A 15,123-nucleotide genomic window follows, 5' to 3' on the forward strand; every position below is an offset into this window, starting at 1 on the left:
AGTTGTAGGAAATTAGCATGCACGGGTAAAAGCCCATGAAATGCACAGAAAAAACTTTGTTAAAGGGACATTTTGGTTAAGTTGCTCTAATACAAATCTATGAAATTCACAGAAAAATCTTTGTTAAAGGGACGCTATGGTTAAGTTGCTCTAATAAACACCTATGAAATTCAATGAAAAGACGCTGTTAAAGGGACGTTATGGTTACAAGTAAAACTGAAAAAACCCAGAAATTTGCCAGTTATGGTAAACTAAACAATCATAACTCGTGTCTCCACTGTGCACTGCTTAAACTAACACCCAGTACACGATGGATGACAAAGATGACCTCACAAATGTTCTTTGATTTGGTTCCTCTACTAACAACAACACTAGAATATAATGATTTGTTTACATGAGTACATTATTTAATACATTAAGAAGTTCATGATAGGTATCCCAATCACCCCTAACATCTTGTTTCCAAAATTATAAACTCAACCACTTGTAGGGACTGTTTATTTAAATTAATGTAATATGTGATGCCATCAATGATATCATCAATGACATATGTGATGTCATCTTTCATGTCCTGGGTCTTAGCAGTGCAGAGTGGTGGTGCAAGTTATGGTTGCTTAGCTTACCAAAACGGGTGAATTTCTGTGGGGTTTTGGTTTTACTTTTAACCATAACGTCCCTTTAAGAAAGTTTTTCATTGAATTTCATAGGTTTTTATTAGTGCAACTTAACCATGCAATCCCTTTAACAAAGTTTTTTCTGTGAATTTCATGGGCTTTTACCAGTGCATGCTAAGTGCATACAACTCCATGTCTTCAGTTAGACATAGGGCCTCATTACGAGGTTGGAGGTAGCCATGGCGCTATTTGCGCCATGGCTGCCTCCAAAATCGTTCCGGTCTGGTGGATGGAGCAATTACCCGTCCATTCCGAGGTCGGCAGGACCGGTAATTCCCCATTCACCAGAGCCATTCCCCATTCCCATTTGAGCCCCCATAGGGCTCAATGGGAAGGTGGCAATAACGGTACCGCAAATTGCGGTACCGTTATTGACCCCGTTATCCCTTTGCGGGTCCCGTCCTCAACGCCTGGTAAAACCAGGCATTAAGGAAGGACCCGCAAAGGGAACTCGTAGTAGGGCGGTAAGGGATTACCAGCACTGGTGCCCTTACCGGTGCCGGTAATCCCTTACCGCCCACCTCGTAATGAGGCCCATAGTGTCAAAGGTAAATCACCTAAAAACATATATTACATAAAAAGGACAGAAGAAGCAAAATATATCAATGATTACAATGCAATCATTGCCTTCTTATGGAATGCAAACATAGATGTGCAGTACATTGCAGACAATTCCACTGCAGTTGCACAATATGTCACAGCCTACTTAACCAAAGCAGAAAAAAGCTTCAAGACCTCTGGGATGACTTATCATCTGACGGAACACTGTCACAGAAATTGTACAGTTTAGGCATAAAAATGCGCTCTCATAGTGAATGTGGCTGCTTTGAAGCTGCAGACCATTTAACCGGTACTGCTTTGTATGAAAAACGGAAAATATATTATGGCTAAGTCTTGGTCCTGCTAAATCTAGAAAAAGAGTTCTCAAATCATATGAGGACATAGAAACAATAGCCAAAAATGATCCCAACAGCCAAGACATTTTGCAAAACATTTTACTAGACACAAACTACCCAAACAGGAGTACCACTTTGGAAACCATGTGTCTATACCACGTAGCCCAAAACTTCACATACAAAAATGATATAAAACCAGTTGTAAAGATAGGTGCATACAGAGTGAAAAACTGTGAAGGCAGCTTAGTGAACTATATTACATGTCCCTGCTACTACTTTTTAAACCATAGAGAAAAGAAGAAGAGTTACTAGATATCTATGACTCCTATGAAGACGCTTTCAAAGCAAATTAAAGTACTATAAACTTTACACAGTACAAAATAATGTTGCACAATGAACAGCAACAGAAGAAGAACTCCAGGCCCAACTAGATGAGGACACTCCAGACAGTAGTCAACCTTCTGTAACAGGAAGCCAAGAACCACTTGGACAGGCACTAATAGCAAATGAGGCAGAATTAGCTATGACAGAAGTAGAAAACACCATGGGACTCATTACGACCTCGGCGGTAGCCATGCCGCTATTAGTGGCATGGCTGCCGCTGAAATCGCATCCGGGTATGGGTACCCAGAATGAGGAATTACTGGGCCATTCCGAGTTCGGAGGGCCCGGTGATTCCTCCTTCTAGGAACCTGGACCCTGACCTTCCCCATTCCCATTTCAGCCCCCATAGGGCTGAATGGGAATGGGCGAGGGAGCAAACAACAGCCCGATTACGAGCAGCCCGTTGTTTGCTCCCTCCCCCCCTCACGGGACCCGCTCTGCGCGTCTGATGAAACCAGACGCGCAGAGCGCGTCCCACGTGGGGACCTCGTAATCAGGCGGGACGGGGTTGACGGCGCCGGCACCTGTACCGGCGCCGTTAACCCCGTCCCACCTGGCTTATAATGAGGCCCCATGTGTCAGTATGAACAAGCTACAGAAGCCTTCACTGTACTGAAATCAAAACTGAACAATGAGCAGCGTAGAATTTTCCAAGAAGTAACAAAACAAATTGAACATGGTGTACAACATGAAAATAAAAACTGTACCTGCAAAAACTACAAACCTATACTGCTATACATCAGTGGCTGGTTCAGGCAAAACATTCTTAATCAAAATCATCAGCAAAATCCTTCAACAATTGACAAACAACAAACTGTCAGCTGTTGTAACTGCCCTCACAGGTTTAGCTGCCTACAACATAGGCGATGTCACTTTACACCAATTACTACTCCTTACAGTAGAACACCAAAACAAATTAGATTATTACAAACTTTCTACAGAAGCTGCAATGGAACTACGCAGAGTTTTGAAACAAATGAAAATGCTACTAATAGATGAGGTGAGCATGGTCTCCAACCTAATGTTGGCTTTCATTCACCACAGATTACAAGAGGTACTCAAAACAGACTACGAAGAGCTCTTTGGAGGAAAACATATTATTGTTTTTGGAGATCTTCTTCAATTAACACCACTGAAAGGTGAACCTATTTTTAAAACCTTAGGGCACAAACTCTGCCGTAAAACTCTTGGCATCCTAGGAAATGTCAACCTTTAGCAACATTTTCATTACAGAGAATTAAAAGAAAACATGCGCCAGTCTACATACCTCACATACGCCAACATTTAAAAAGTATTAGAGTTGGTGTACTATCTCAAGAAGCACAAGCAATATTAAAAACCAGGCACATCCATGCACTCTATGACCATAACTCATGTGCTACTGATGTCATGGAACAATTAGCACATAAAAATGTCAATTGTATGTCCTTGATGCCAACTCTTGCAAGCTGTTCAAAAATCAATGAAACAATGTTGAAAAAAGAAATGCAACCAATAATTGAAATTTGCTCCACAGACAAACTGGACGTACATGGTATGACACTACCCTTGTGTCAACAAGCCACAACAAGATTAAATACCTTAGAAAACTCTATCTGCAACACAGCTGGTTTGGAGAAAATATCTTTAAACTGTAGAGTAATGCTTAAATGTAATCTTGACGTCTAGCAAGGGCTAGGTAATGGAGCACTGGGTACAGTTGTTGGCTTTCAAACATACCCACGTGACAACAACATTCAGTTTGTCAATATTCTCTTTGACAAACTATCAGAAGTTAAAAGGATAGGACGCTCAACATCCCGCTTCCTTCTTTTCAAAGACATGTATGTACGCAGAGAACAATTTTCTCCTACTCCAGCATACGCAGTCACCATTCACAAATCACAAGGTCTTACCCTAGATAAAGCATTGATAGATATTGGGAGCACAGTCTTTAAAGAAGGCATGAGCTATGTAGCACTATCACGCTTATGTACACTTGACAGACTATTTCTAATCAACTTTGATGCAAGTAAAGTAAATGCTGATATTCCTTGCATTCTAGAACACAATAGACTATGTTCACTGTACACCCCCATCTAGAAACCTATCCTGTTCCACAAATAGCAAAACACTGTAAAAGAAAACTACTTTCAAACAGAAACAATACAGAATCTCACTGCAATTCTTCCAAAGAAAGTAAAAGAAGCTAATACTTCATCAAGTACCACAACCAAAGAAGAATCTACTGCTCAAAGTAACTCAGGTACTTCTTCAAAGAAGCAGCACACACTCCAAACAAATGACTTGGACACAGAACTGTCAGGTCCATTCACATTTTCAAATACAACTGGTGTAAATTGCTACGCAAATGTAGCAATAGATATTCTATTCCAATTGCCACCAATTATTGTCAACATTTACTTACACAATACAGACCAATTGTGTTTGCAAATGTTAGTCCTTCAAAGAAATGCAACCAACAATCCTGACAACACCTACAGTGTTCATGGAAAAAGACAAGAATTGCCCTACTGTGCTGGAATGGTTAAATTCACTATAAACTCAGAAGAAGATCCACAAGAATGTCTAATGTACTTATTACAATTACTGGAAAACAAAAACATACCTATAAATTAAATCTTCCAGATTTCATACACGTGGAAACATAGATGCACTCTCTGCAGCCATGTGGCACAGGAACAAATCCCTAATGAACGCTTCGTGTATTTATCCATACCTAACTGTGAATCCATTCCATTTCAGCTACTTGTACAAAATGCAAACCATGGCAGATTATGTACTACCCTGCAATTCAGATAATCGATCCACCTTAAAAATACAGACACATAGTAAATACGTAATAGTAATGCTTTTACGTTATGATGCAGACGGTACCAAAAACAACTGCAAGCTGACTGGATTCACACATGGTCAAGTATCACTTGGTAAGAAAACCTTCACAACAATAGGTATAATCTACCACGCAGGAGCCACAACCAATGCAGGTCACTTCACTGCATATATAAAAAATAAATGTGGATGGTTTTAATGTAATGATACTACCATACTCTAAAACAAAGATTACCAGCAAATCTTGTAAACGCGTATTTAATATTCTTAAAACCAACATGTTATAACTAATCTGTGCATAAACATTAACAAAACTTCAATTACAAAACTATAAACAGTTAGAATACACTAATAGGTAGCTAACTGCCCCAAGATTCTGCAACAACCAAACAGATAAATCAATACCACTAAAATATAACAAGTAATAAATAGTTAGAATACACCAACAGGTATCTAACTGGCCCAAAAATCTGCAAGAACCCAACAGATAGATGAATAACTTGAAAGTATAAATAAAAAACTATAACCAGTTAGAATACACCAACAGGTATATAACTGCCCCAAAAATCTGCAACAAGCCAACACATAGAAGATTAGTAAGAAACAAGAAATAAACACTCAAAACAAAGAAAGAAATATATTGTACCATAACAAAAAACAGTTTGTTTTTTTTAATTCAGCATGGTTTTTTTTCTCATAGACTCAACGATTTAATAAACAAACACAGAAACTGAGCAAATTGCACAGTACACTTGTTTGAAATATAGTACTTCTAAAGTACTAAATATGAGGGTGAAAATAATGCAGAAATGTCTATTGTACAATGCAATAACTCATTATGAACTACCTACACTAACATATGATCTTTTCTTTTATCACAGAGATTGAAAACGAATATCTGCTCCAGTTACCCATGTCATGAAAAAAATATATCCAATCACAAAAAGTCAAACAGTAAGTATATAATAATTCAACTCACAAATACTGCTGGGTACTTGGCATTAAGTTCCATACCTATGCTGCTAATGCGAGGAAAGCCCTTCCTAGACCCTTTGCACGTATTGGTATTAATCAGTCCATGGTTGGTAGAGCAAACAGAGCGTTTGGGTTCATATAAAGTGATACAGGCCTTCAAGTAAGCCGGTGCCTTGTCATAAAGGCATTTATGCACTAGAGAGGCGGTCTTGAATTGAATCTGGGCAGAAATGGGGAGCTGATGTAAGGATTGTCTGCTGAAAGATATATGGTAACGTCTGGGAATGCCCTTAACAATGTGAACAGCTTACTTTTGGAGGGTTTGCAGTTGTTGCATGTACCTTTTGCTTGCCACCACCAAGACGTAAGAGAATAATGGCTTGGGCAATTGAGGAGCAGTTAGCCTCAGAGATAAAAGGCTTAATGTTCTTCAGATGTTTCATATAGTACTGGCAATTCTTAGAGCTGTAATTAGTCTGAGTATCAGCCCCAAGACTTGAATCGAGAAAGACCCCCAGTTGGCTTGACCTTTCCAACTACTGAGATGGAACAATCCTTAGCACTGAAGCATGAACACTCCTTCCCTAGTTTTGCTCTAGTCAGAGACCTTCAGAATAGCAGTAGTTCTTTTTTTGCTCCATTCAGATAGAGATAATATTCGGTCATCCAATGTTTGATTGCACCATAGATGGAATTCAGATTCATAGAATCCATGTCAATATCCCCACTGATTTCCAAGATCGGTTGGGTATCATCTGTGTAATTTGTAAAAGAGATCCCTCGGGTCTCTAAAAGATGACAAGGAGGTCTGACATTCAGATTGAAAAGCATGGGTGAGATGCAGGCCCCCTGTGGAACACCGCAGAGAATAGGAGCTGGTTTTGATGAAGCACTCTCCCAACATACCGAGGATTATCTATTGGAGAGAAATGATTTACTCTAACATGTGAATTGAGGGACAAAATTCCCCAGATCAGAGGGAGTGTAAATCAGACGATCATGATACAGTAGGTCAAATGCCGTAGACAATTCAAGAAGGACCAGAAGCCCTGTTTTCCCCTGGTCCACCATCTCGAGCATGTTGGTCTATAGATCGAGTAAGGCAGTCTCTATGCTATGATGAGCTCTGAAACCGGATTGTATACTGTGAAATATGGATGATGATTGCAGATGGGCCGGCAGTTGGATGGTAGCTACTTCGTCCAGAATTTTCAACGCGCAGCGCCCTCTACTGAAAAAAAAATTCCGAGGCCAGCAAGCTAGAAGATGATCTATCAAAGATAAGGAATACGTTGGAGGACACAATCCCTTTGAAAGTTTGAATACGTAATTGGTCTTCGATTTGTAGCATCTTTAGGATCCAAACCAGCATCCTTCACCAGAGGGGTGATGGTAACAACTTTAATAACTTCAAGAACTGAGCTATGGTCAAAGGAAGAATTAACAGTTGGCCAGACGAAAAGGCCATCACTAGTGTCTGGTTAATGTTGTAAAATATACAGTAGGCATTTCTGAAGGCAGTGGCCCCTTACTGTGTTAAAATATACAGTGGGCAAGGCCAAAGGTTGTTGCCACTGCCCATGGCTGGTTAGTGTTGTGGCTCATGTGTTTTGCCTGTAATCAGTAGTAACATTACTAATAACATCATATATGGCAACAATTATTATTTAACTGATGGCATCAGACACAAGGTCACTTTAGGTACTTGCACATATTTAGATCACTGCTACATTTCTATATATGTGATTTTAGTATTTTAGAATAGTTCATAACAACGATACATTGTGAAAAATAGTCAATAGCTACGCATACATCATATCTCTACTTGTGAAGCTTTCATTTGCAGTAGTTTGGTAAATGATGATATCTGAATGATAAGTGTGAAGGAGTGAGAGATAGAGGAGACCCACTGCCCCCAGGAGTCATATCCCATCACCCAGGACCGAGATTAAAGAGAGTAGGAGAGTTAAATGGCAATAGAGAACAAAATGAGGGCCACAGCAGGAGCAGAAGCCGGGTGCAGTGGCATTATTTTTATTTTTATTTTTTATCTTTTGTGTTTCTAGTTTATTAATAAACTTTAACACAATATTTCAATGTACACAAGTGTATGCAATACGCAAAAAAAATATACATACATTATAAAAGAAAACATTCACTATAATTACATAAATAAATACATTTCATGCATTCACGATAACGCCTTCTTATCCTTTTGCTACCATTTCTGCCTTTCTTCCATGCCGCTGTATACACTTTTACTGAGATAAGAAGGCCCTCAAATGGTACAGATTTCTTTCTCAGCTTTCCAGCACGTTTACCCACCTTGAACACACGATGGACCGTGTCCTCTAATCAGTGCTTTAAGTGAGGTGATAAATTGAGGGTATCCCTACAAAATATCCCCACCAAAAATATCGCCGTACATATGGCCATTTGTCTCGCCATAGGCAATATTTTTGTGGGGATAATTTGTGGAAGCGGGGGTTGCGGGGGTGTCCCCAACACATTTTAAAATAATGCGGGAGTGGCGGGGGTGTCCTCCGCTGGGTCCATGGGTCAATATTGCTGCAAAAATATGGTGATATTTGTGTATCGCAATATTTTTGTAGGGATATTAACACATGCAACCAAATTGAGGGGGTCTCTCATTAGGGGACATGGCCGAAGTATGAGTGCTTAGACAAGAAACAGTAGGAGGGGTGGCCGGCCAGCCCCCCTCATCCCCGAGCAAAGAGCCAACACACAGTGACAGCCCTCAACCAAGCACAATTAATGGGCTTCCTGCTGCATGCCAGCTCCCCGCTCATAAACTAAACGAGAGGCCGGCCAATCCTGCCCTCCACCTGCCTCTTAGGTTTTTTTTTCTGTATATGGTTTAAAAAAATCTAACAGAACACGTAAAACAAATTTCAGGCAATAAGAAAAAACATTACACTTTGCACATTAATACATATCAACACATACTAATAAAAAATATAGAAAAGAACAATATAACTAGAACATTAAGAAATGTACTTACAGCAGTAATCTCAAGGTTACATAAGCTAACTCAAGTTCATACTCTAAATAAATGATGATATCGCTAGGCCTTCCCGAGTATAATGAGGATTTAGACATCTCCACCATAGAGTGTCATTATTCAACATAAAGTCAGTAACCTGAAATCTTTCCATAAATTTCAACCTGCGGTCCGTTAGAGCTTCACAGTATAGCAGCAAGTGCTTAATAGTTTCGCACAGGGCATCCAAAAAAATCAGTGTCCGATCAAATGTTCGAATGCATCTCAAGTGCATCTGACACATACTGATTGAACAGCCATGGGGCTAAAACACTGCCTCAGCCCTACAGAGGAGCTAATTCTCTCAGATAGATCTACCTCCTTGTTCAATCTGATCTGGACCCCAGAGTTCTCATGCATGCCCATTAACAATCATAGAAGGCCATCAGGCAGCCCCCAATTAGATAGTTTAGGCCACAGTTTATTCCGATCCACCCGATCGAAGGCTGTGGACAAAATCTATTGATGCCAAATAGGTACACCCACCAGACTCCGACCATATCGATTCATGCAGGGTTTTCAATATTAGGCCATCCCTTGCAAAAACCAGTCTGAAATGTATTCAGGCCATGCATACTCATAGACCATTTCTCCATATGGGTCAGTAGGAGACAGCAGAAGAACTTACAGTCGGCATCAATTGGCGCAATTGGCTGAAAATGTTTGGGTTTAGACCTATAGCCCTTTTTAAAGATAGGGACAATGTGAGCCATGCTCCAGTAATCTGGCAGCAATTCAGTGTTGAGGATACTCCCGAAGTGCAAGATGCGCAGTTTAGAGGATCAGCCCTAAAGGTGACCATTCGGTGCAGGAGGTCTAAACCTCTTACATTTGATTAGTAAGTTGTAGATATCTTCTATATCTAATGCCACTGTCCAAGAATAATCAAATAACAGACAGACAGTGTTAGTTCCTTCCTGCAGTGGCATCATGGAGAGAAACAGAGAGTCCAGCATAGAGACAGCAGCAGATGTCCATGGTCAGGGATTGTGATTGAAGGACCATCCATAAACTGGAAGAACACTGTGTCCTTGTACAGGAGTTCTACTCTAGCCGCTGGTGAGTGGAGAGCTGATGTCACCAGTGATGTCATCAGTCATGTCATCAGGGATGTCATCTGTGATGTCATCCGTGTGGTCATAGGAACATTGTGGTCGCAACAGGGGGTGCAAAGTTAAGGTGGCTTTAGCTGAATTTCAGGGGTTTTGTTGAGATGAGTTCTCACCTTAATATCCCTGCAAATAGTTTTTTCCATTAAAATATATATATATATATATATATATATATATATATATATATATATATATATATATATATATATATATGTTTCAAAAATGTATCAAACTACAAATTCCAGCCAGAGAGGTGTTTAAGGCTGAGAATATCATAGCACAATAATGCCCAAGCACTCTAGATCGCTTTGGTGAAAACATATATATTTTATTTCTTCATTGCAATAATGAGCATCAGTGTTAAAAAATTCTTACTCAATTCTATGCAGACCAGGTAAAAAGCATGATGAGTACCTCACCGGGTGGAGTTCGCCACGCGTTCCGCTCTATTCCAAGAGCTTCGTCAGGCTATTTGTAATCCATTTGGTTGCACTCCCGCTATTGTTTTTAAAATGTAACCAAGTGGGCGTTAACGCGTTACGCGAGTGCTCCGTCTCACTCTCTACATTGGATCATGTGATCACTATTGCCTTTCTGACCAAACACGTCATAGTCATGTGACTCTGAGTGAGCTGTGATCGAGATATCTCTAAAGCTCTAAAGTTGCACAAAGAATAATATCCGCCATTTTAGAAGGTCTAAGAGTTTACGTGATCTCCCAATAATTAAGGCTGGTGCCTATATATTTGGAAAGGACCTCTCGCACTCACGCAGTTAATAGCCACTTGGTTAGTTACGCTATAGATAAAATTTCGCAGGAATATTCCACTAGTGTGATATCTATCGTTATGATAGGCTCGAGAGAACAAAATTACAATTTCCGTTCTCTCGCCTATACAGCTCCCCGGTGATTACCATTACATGCAGAAACAAAGGAATGCAGTCTAAATTACCTTTCTACATACTATCATGCACCTAGTGGCACTGATATGTTGATATCCTGCACTGCCATATTATACTCAATTCTTAAATTGCTTCCTAATTGGTACTTATAGCCATAATCGGAATGCTAGTGCTCATGCTTATGTAATAATTGATTCCAACAATAAGTGGAATCCACATATCCGCTGGACGGATTTTCACCAAATTTGGACCAGGAGCAGCGGCTTGGTCCCAAAAGCGTGCTTTTGCAAATTTGGTGAAAATCCGTCCAGTAGTTTTTTTTTAAAATGACCAAAATGTAGGTCAAAAAAAATTAGTGCTATCTGTGTTCGGTCCGCGGACACACTTCCCTGTTCGCTCCGCGGACAGTGTCCTGATTGGCCAATCGGCTTGCGTGATGTCCGCGGACATGCAACATGTTCGCTGATTGGACGGCGTGGAGCATGAAGCGCGTCCGATTTTCGGTAGCGCCCGCCATCTTGGATTCACGGACGTCCGCAGACAGCGCAGTGAAACTTTGTTCAAAATTTGTATAGTGTGTTGGTGTGTAGGAGTGTTTGGGGAGGGTGGGAGTGTATGAGATAGGATGAAAGTTGTGTTTTTTTATGTGTTAGACGTTATTTTTGTGTTCGATTTGTCTGCGGACATCACGGGTGTTCTGAAATGTTCTAAATAAACTGAATGGGGGTGTTCTGAGGACTCAATATGTGTCCGTTTTGTTCGCAAGCAAGCTGAAACTGTTCTAAGAACACTCGCGGTGTCCTGAAATGTTCGCAAATAAACAAAATGGTGGTGTCCTGAGGACGCTGTCCATATTGTTCGTTGTCAAGTTGAATGTGTTCTAAGAACACTCGCGGTGTCCTGAAATGTTTGCAAATACACAAAATGGGGGTGTTCTGAAGACGTTGTTGAACACTCGCTGTGTCCTGAAATGTTCGCAAATATGAATGGGGGGTTGTGGCTGGCAAGTTGAATGTGTTCTAAGAACACTCACGGTGTCCTGAAATGTTTGCAAATAAACAAAATGGGGGTGTCCTGAGGACGCTGTCCGTATTGTTCTCTGTCAAGTTGAATGTGTTCTAAGAACACTCGCGGTGTCCTGAAATGTTTGCAAATAAACAAGATGGCGGTGTTCTGAAGACGCTTCTAAGAACACTCGCGGTGTCCTGAAATGTTCGCAGATAAACAAAATGGGGGTGTCCTGAGGACGCTGTCCGTATTGTTCTCTGTCAAGTTGAATGTCTTCTAAGAACACTCGCGGTGTCCAGAAATGTTCGCAAATAAACAAAATGGGGGTGTTCTGAAGACGTTTCTAAGAACACTCGCGGTGTCCTGGAATGTTCGTAGGGGGTGTCCTGGAGGCGTAGTCCGTATTGTACACTGGCAAGTTGAATGTGTTCTAAGAACACTCGCGGTGTCCTGAAATGTTCGCAAATAAACAAAATGGGGGTGTCCTGAGGACGCTGTCTGTATTGTTCTTTGTCAAGTTGAATGTGTTCTAAGAACTCTCGCGTTGTTCTGAAATGTTCTTAGGGGGTGTCCTGAAGATGCTGTTCGCATTGTTCGATGGCAAGTTGAATGTGTTCTTAGAACACTCGCGGTGTCCTGATATGTTCGCAAATAAACGAAATGAGGGTGTTCTGAGGACACTGTCCGTATTGTTCATTGTCAAGTTCAAAGTGTTCTAAGAACTATCGTGTTGTTCTGAAATGTTCGTAGGGAGTGTCCTGAAAACGCTGTCCGTATTGTTCGCTGGCAAGTTGAAAGTGTTCTAAGAACACTCATAATGTCCACGGACATTATAAGTTTCCATAGACCATAGTTGAAATGTTTGACTCTATGGATATCACATTCATATTTGCTTATAACTTTGGGTGAAAAACAAATGTATAAGGAACAAAGGTATTAGATAGTATGGATGTGATATGCTGCGATGGTTCTCCTTATTATTCTATACTTACTGTTTGGTCTAGTAACCGGAGTACATGTATTTCTTGTTAATTTCTGTGATAAAAGAAAATAGCATGTTAGTATTAGTATTTTGTAATGACTTATTACATTGTATAATCAACATACATTTTTTTTTGGACCCTCATATTGAGTAGATTACAAATCAGAGTACTGTGAAATTTGCTCAGTTTCTGTATTTGTTGCTAAAATCATTGGGTCTGTGGGAGAAAACAAAATCCATGTTGGATTAAAAAAAAAAACCTTTTTCTGTTTTGCTACAGTTTATTTGTTTGTTTGTTTTCAGTGTTCACTTGTTTTTTCTGGCTAATGCTTTATACTCTGGCTTGTTGCATTTTTTGGAGCAGTAACATATTATTTATTTGTTTGGATATTATAACATTTTGGAGCAGTTAGATACCAATTGGTGTATTCTAACCGTCTTTTTTTAAAATATATTTTAGTGGTATTGATTTATCTATTTGGATATTGTTAAATTTTGGGACAGTTAGATACCAATTGGCGTATTCTAACTGTGTATTTTTTGGTCTAATTTAGTGGTATTCATTTATCTGATTAGTTGTTGTAGAATCTTTGAGCAGTTAGATAGCTTTTGGAGTATTCTAACAGTTTATATTTTTTTAACACAAGTTTACTTAGGGTTAAAATACAGTTTAGTTATCAAATTTTGGTTTTAAGAACATCAAATAAGCATTTTCTAAGATTTGCTGGTAATCTCTGCTTTAGAGTAATGGTACTATCATTACATTCAAACCATCCACATTTCTTTTTTATATATGCAGTGTAGTGCCCTGAATTAGTTGTGGCTCCTGCGTGGTAGATTATACCTATTGTTGTGAAGGTTTTCTTACCAAGTGACATATGACCATGTGTGAATCCAGTCAGCTTGCAGTTGTTTTGGTACCATCTGCATTGTAACGTAGAAGCATTAGTATTATGCATTTACTATGTGTTTGTGTTACTAACGTGGAGCGATTATCTGAATTGCAGGTAGAGCATAATCTACCATGGTTTGCATTTTGTACAAGTCGCTGAAATGGAATGGATTCACAATTTGGTATTGATATATATATATGAAGCGTTAATTGGGGATTTCTTCTTGTGTCACATTGTTCCAGAGAGTGCATGTATGTTTCCACATGTATGAAATCTGAAAGATTTCATTTATAGGTATGTTTTTGTTTTCCAGTACTTGTAGTAAGTACATTAGAAATTCTTGTGGATCTTCCTGTGAGTTTATAGTGAATTTCACCATTCCAACACAGTAGTCCAATTGTTGTCTTATTCCATAAACACTATACGTGTTGTCAGGATTGTTTGCTGCATTTTTGTGAAGTACTAATATTTGCAAACACAATGGTTCTGTACTGTGTAAGTAAATGTTGTCAACAATTGGTGGTAATTGAAATAGAATATTCATTGCTACATTTGCGTAGCAACTTACACCAACTATATTTGAGAATTTAAATGGTCCAGGTAGTTCTGTATCTAACTGCTTTTTTTGGAGTTTGTCTTCCTTCTTTAAAGAAGTACCTGGTTTACTTTCCCTAATTGATTTTTTTTTGCTTGTGGTACTTGATGAAGTATTAGTTTCTTTTACTCTCTTTGGAGGATTTGCAGTGACATCCTGTTGCATTTCTGTTTTATTTATTTTTCTTTTATAATGTTTTACTTTTTGTGGAACAGAATATGTGTTTAGGTGGGGGGTGTATAGTGAGCGAAGTCTATTGTATTCTAAAATGCAAGGAAACGTTTATTTTACTTGCATCAAAGTTGATTAGAAATAGACCGTCAGGTGTACATAAGCGTGATAGTGCTACGTAGCTCATGCCTTCTTTAAAGACTGTGTTAGCAATATCTATCATTGCTTTGTCTAGGGTAAGACCTTGTGATTTATGAATCGTGATTGCGTATGCAAGAGTTAGAGAAAATTGTTCTCTGCGTACATACATATCTTTGAAGAGAAGGAATCTAGCTGTTGAGCGTCCTATCCTTTTTACTTCTGAAAGTTTGTCAAAGAGTATATTGACAAACTGAATTTTGTTGTCGCGTGGGTATGTTTGAAACCCAACAACTGTACCCAGTGCTCCATTAACTAGTCCTTGGTCCACGTCAAGGTTACGTTTAAGCATTACTCTGCAATTTAAGGATAATTTTAATATCTTTTATGAGCCCGCTGTGTTTGAGATTGATTTTTCTAATATATTTAGTCTTGTTGTGGCTTGGTCACACATGGGTAGTGTCATACCATGTACATCTAGTTTGTCTGTGGCGCTAAT

Source organism: Ambystoma mexicanum, chromosome 12 (genome assembly GCF_040938575.1).
Source record: "Ambystoma mexicanum isolate Mex_15411 chromosome 12, UKY_AmexF1_1, whole genome shotgun sequence".
Lineage (NCBI taxonomy): Eukaryota > Metazoa > Chordata > Amphibia > Caudata > Ambystomatidae > Ambystoma > Ambystoma mexicanum.